The following is a 5770-nucleotide window of genomic DNA, read 5'->3' as shown; positions in this document are numbered from 1 at the left end:
GTCCACGCACACGCATACAGGTCAACAAGCAACAAAATGCCACCACGGCGCAGCACCGACACCTTGAGGACTGAGCCTTGAAGGTCTTTAAATAGGATCAGTACAGCCTTTTTTGATGGACTTATAGTTGTACCTTAACTTAGCTCTCTGCTCTTAAAAATTTACCATGTCATTCTATAAATACATAGAAGATTGATTCCTTCTTTTCTTCATTTTTTATTCTTAATTTGACAAGTACTTATTGAGTAGATACTACATGTAGAGCAATGGTAAACACATCCCTCATCTCACAGGTGTATTCTAGCTCCAGAAAAAGATAGTGAAAAGCATCATATTTTCAAATCTCACAGGCAATTTCTAGTTCACTGTCTGGACTGGATTTGTTAGACCTCTATCTTTTTCTTCCAGGTATATTTTCTTCAGTTGGTTTCTTGGGCACCACATTGTCTTACATTATTGTTTATGTCTCTCAGCACCTTTGTTGAATCATCTTCATCTCTTTGACTTTAAATTTGTGCCATTCAATTACCCCCTCACCTCTATATGCCAGTGATCTAAGTTTGTATTTTCAGCCCTCACCACTCCTGTGAGTTCCAGTCTTTAAATCCCACTGCCTACTCTGCATCTCCACTTGCATGTCAAATAGGCTCCCCAAACTTAATCATTGGGGCTGGTGAGATGGCTCAGTGGTCTAAGGCACCTACTTGGAACAAGCTTAACAAAGCACAGGGACCGCGGTTCAATCCCCCAGCACCACATGCCAGCCAGCCCCGCCCCCTGGTGGGCTGAGCTGGACACACACACACACACACACCCACACCCACACACATAAATAAATAAAATTAAAAAAAAAAACTTAATCATCAAAATCAAACTCTTGATTTTCTACCCCAATCTACTTTTACAGGACACTTCTGTTTTCACTTAATGGCAACTTTATTCATGTAATTACTTAGTAAAAATCTTGGACTCATTCTTGACTCATTCTTCCATACTCTACATCTCATCCATCAGATTTAGATTAAAAGATGTCCATTACGGTATTGTTATGAAAATGAAGACTTAGAAATGATCTAATTGTTGACAGTGGAAGAATGATTACATTGTGGTATAGGGAGCTGTTGAAAATGCTGCTGTAAACCTGGCTTCAGACTGAGGCAATAGAAATACAGGTTCAAATCTTGCCTGGTGAACTTAGTAAGAACTTGTCTTAAAATTTAAATAAATAAATAAATAAATAAATAAATAAATAACTTAAAAAGGTTGGGGAAAGAGCTCAGTGCAAAGACCTGGGTTCAATCTCTATTACCGCCAAAATAAAAAGTTGCAATCAGTCATTATCAGGGAAAGGAAATTAAAACCACTGTGAAATATTACCTCTTATTCATAGGGATGGCTCTTACCCAAAAACCAAGAGATAACAATTGTTGACAATAGCTTTTAGGGCACAAGGGTGTGAGAACCCAGGTATATCATTAGTGGGAATGTAGACTGGTATATCCTTTATAGAATAATAGGCTAGAGGCTCCCAAAAAATGAAAAATAAAACTGCCGTGTAATCCTACAGTTTTGCTCCTAGACATAAGCTCAAGTATGTTCACTGCAGTATTATTCACAATAGCCAACAACTGGAAATGTCTGTTAATGAATCAATGGTTAAACAAAATGTGGTATATTTATACAGTGGAATGTTACCAGCCTCTAAAAGGAGAAGATCCTGTCATTTCCCACAAAATAGATGAACCTGTTATGCTAAGAGAAACAAGTTAGGCACAGAAAGAAAAATACTACATGATCTTACATATAAAAGAACTCAAATACACAGGGATACAGAATGAAATAATGATTATTGCTGGTGGAGAAAGAGAAAGAAAAGGTATAGGGAGGGCCGGGAAGATAGCTCAGTAGAATAAGTGCTTGCCTGGCAAGCACAGGGTCCTGAGTTCAATCCCCGGTACCGCAAAAAAAAATAAATAAATAAATAAATAAAAATAAGAAAAGGTATAGGGAGATTTAAGTCAAAAGATGCAAAAGAGAAGACGTGGGATCATCTAATGTCTAAAATGGGTAATTTAATAAGACTGTATTATACTAGATATTTTTATTAAGTAAGTGTGGTACTCTTTCCTCCCCTGGGTTTAGTTTCTGCAGTTTTGGTTACCTCAAGTCAGCTTCAATCCAAAAATATTAAATGGAAAATTCCAGAAATAAATAGTTCCTAAACTTTCAATTCTATGCTGTTTTGGTAGTATGATAAAGTTTTGTGCATTTTACTTTGGATAGCAATCATTTCTTTGTCCAGTATATCCACATGGGATATGCTGCCTGCCCATTAGCTGCTCAGTAGCTGTTTCAGTTATCATGGTATTTCTGTAAACATATCTAGGGTTCAGTACCCTCCACAGTTTCAAGCATCCAGTGGGAGTCATGAAATATTTTCTGGGGGGGGGCGGGATTATTTTAGTTTTGACTAGTCTTGTCTCATACTAAATAGGAACTACATAATGTTATAGACATATTAATCTGCTTCGAACCATTGGGATACTATATCTCATAACATCTTGTGGTAAACCCTTAATACAAACAATAAAATGTTGTAGTTAATAGGTTATTACTTAATAATTTTATCATGGATAATTTCATACATGTTTAATAATAGAGAACTGTGGATTCATCACCCGGCTATAACAATGATGAACTCACAACCGTTCTTGCCCCATTTACAGCCCTACCTTCCTCCCACCTCTCCACAGGACAGCAATGACCAGGATTTTCAGTGCTAGAGACTGAACCCAGAGTCTCAGGTGTAGGTTAGCATTCTGTTACTGAGTTATAACCCCAGTCTATCCTTCAGTATTATTTTAAAGTACATCTCAGACATCATAGTTCTTAATATGTCAACTATATACCATACTATGTTATAAAAACAGATTAGAAAGAAATGCACAGAATACAATTTCATTGTGATAAACAATATGTGCATAGGGAAATATCTGTCAGGATAGTTATCTCTGAATCATAGTATTATGATTTGTGGATCTCTCCCTTTGCTTGTGTATTGTTTCCACAGTGAACCTGCGTTACATGGAGAAAAGGTAGTGGTGGATGGGAGAAGATGCCTATGCTGACCTCCAGCTGTATTTCTCTTGTAAATGTCCTTAGGCTGGTATTTCACATGGTAGAATAGAAATAGCTACTGAACAGAGGTCAGAATGCTCTCTATAGGCCTCTGTTTTCTCCTTGGACATTTCATCTTATAAAATGGCCACAGCAGCATCTATCATTACAGCATGGCTTCCCAACCTGGGCTGGATCCTTCTTTACTGTGGAAGCCTGTTCTCTGCATGGGAGGATGTATAAGAAGCATCTTTATTTCTACCTGACAATGCCAGTTACATCCTTTTCTATTGCTGTAACAACCAAAACTGTCCTCAGGCAACATTGCCAAATGGTCCATGAGAGGCAAAACTACCATAGTGTACAAGATGAGATGCACAGTGTCCAGGAGAGCGGCAGGACAAATGTCCTATTTCATGCACTTTCTGACTGAAACCTCCAGGAGGTTATACTTTGTAAGCTGATGAAAGCTGTGATTGTGGTTTACTGACCTGCACATTTAATTAACCAACCTATGACACAGTGGTTAATGATTATCTGTATTTCTGAGGCATATCCAAAAATGACCAAGACAAGTTCAACTCTGAGAAAAGCAAAGGTCGTGAATGAAAGATTGCTTGTCAGCTATGACAGTGATTGGTTAGATTTGCCTCTTCAGCTTACCAACAGATCCATTTCACTATTCATCATCCAGACAGGAAAATGCTGTGTGGAAGTTAAAAATGGGAGATTTCTTCTTAGAAAATGAATGATGCTGCATACATATAAATAGGTCTTTTTGATCAGTAATAAACACACATAGTAGCCAAAGACAGACGAAAGGGCTATTAAATATTGTTTAATCTGGACGCTTTCATAATAGAAAAAGCTCACTAGAGAACTATGGAACTGAAGTAAAGGAAAATCTGAGGTCATCTTGCCCATTCCATGCTAGAGCCACACTGTTCTGTATGCTTACCCTGCTCCCGCACTGTCCTCCACCCCCAAACAGAGTCTTATCAATACTCCCATTTTAATCATACAGAGTATTCCTCATGTTTCTCCTGCAGAGTAAAAATCAGCAGATGAGCAGAGGGTGTACATTAGTGATACCACAATCTTGGGAGAATTACTTCAGTTAGTGATAGTGTTGGTTTCATGGAAAATAAAACTTCTAGCAAAATCTACCTCCAAAATTGCTGATTCAGGCTTATCAAGCATTCTACAAACTGTCTTAATTTGTATTACATAATTAAACAACTTATAGAATGTATTTGTGGAGTTTTAAGTCTTAAGGATTATTTTCTTGAAATTATGAGTTAAAAAACTCATAATTTTAGAGAATACCACGTAATATATTTATAAATCTCTATATACTTTCTTATTTTTGTCCTTCTTAAAAAATCTTTTTTACAATAATATCTGGGATTTTCTTCAGTGGTAAATAATTTTTAAGAATTACTATTAATTGAATATCTTCTGTGGGCCAGGTATTCTTTAAGTACTAAATCCATAATAGTTACACAATATTTGTAATCCATCATGTCTATATTTCCCTTCAGGAAAACGGAAGTTCAGAGTTGCACTTTGTCTAAATTCTCATATGGCTGAATGGCTGAGGCATGACTGAAACATAGGTCAAGTAAATTGTCACAGAATGTGAGATGGCCTTACAGTTTGTGCGAAGAAAAATGTCCTTGTCTGGATTCTTCAAAACGGAATGCCATCTGCAGTTTTTGGGAGGTGAGTGTGTGTAAAAAATAAAAATAAAAGTTAGTTGTAATGAAATGTTGAGGAGCCAGTGGCTCCGATGGGGCTAGGAAACAGCCTAGATTGGGTTGAGAAGTTTTGTTAGGGGTAGAGGAAGAGTGCAAGGGCTTTGTTCAGTGACAAAGAATAAATTGGGTCCCTCTTAAGAGGGGAAAGGATGAGGATTTCAGAGAGGCAAGCTCTCCATGGAAAAGCCTCAAAATCCAAACGAGAGTCGGGAGAGGCTCCACACATCAAGGCTAAGGGGACAGAGCAGAGGTCAGCAGGGGCTGCTTCACAGAGAAGCACGAAAAACGCAAGCAGAAGGCACCGGGCTATTGCTTTAAAAAACAAAAGTAACCCAAACCTAAACCTAAAACCCAAGGCCACCCCCAAGCCGGCAGTGGAAGAGAAGTGTACCCACAATTGAAAAGGGAATGTCGGACTGTGCACTTCCGGCAGTGCGCATTCAGTGTGATTAATTAAGGTCAAGGTGACATGGAAATACCAGCTGGGGTGCATTTCGCCTAGAGATAAATTCGTCCCTCTGTATCTCTGTGAGACAGCAGGGAGGTGAGTGTTTGGAGCTAAATTAATTTGATTTACATCATGCCATGGTAACTTCTGTTCTCTCTCCCTGCTGTCAGATGTCTCCGCTGGCTTCTTCTCTCTTTGTCCCCCCACCCCATTTCATAACACGCGATTGGCTTCAGGCAGAATTTAGAAATGGAATAATTCTGATTTGATTATTCTGCATTGAGCGCTGTTCTTTCTCTCGCTGCACGCCACCCCCACCCCTTTCTCGAAGAAGAGAAGTTGTAAACCCGAGCACAAACGTGATTTATTTTTACACCGTGCTTCATGGCCCCAAATGCTCGCTGATCGGCCCTAGTTGTGTGGCAAAGCGGGCAGCTCACCCCGCTCC

General features: G+C 38.7%; 1 protein-coding gene across 4 annotated transcripts in view; it reads left to right on the top strand.

Annotated features, from left to right (window-relative positions):
* Window positions 1-5338: 5338 nt before the first annotated feature.
* Mettl24 (methyltransferase like 24) overlaps window positions 5339-5770 on the top strand; it is a 98192-nt gene continuing 97760 nt past the window's right edge. For all 4 annotated transcript variants that reach the window (XM_023722312.1, XM_023722308.1, XM_023722310.1 and 1 more), the window contains exon 1: window positions 5339-5418. The gene's annotated coding sequence lies outside the window, so the exon portion shown is untranslated. The remainder of the gene's footprint in view (window positions 5419-5770) is intronic.

Source organism: Octodon degus, unplaced genomic scaffold, assembly GCF_000260255.1.
Source record: "Octodon degus isolate 3935 unplaced genomic scaffold, OctDeg1.0 scaffold00090, whole genome shotgun sequence".
In the NCBI taxonomy this organism is placed as follows: domain Eukaryota; kingdom Metazoa; phylum Chordata; class Mammalia; order Rodentia; family Octodontidae; genus Octodon; species Octodon degus.
This window is presented reverse-complemented; position numbering and strand designations above follow the sequence as displayed.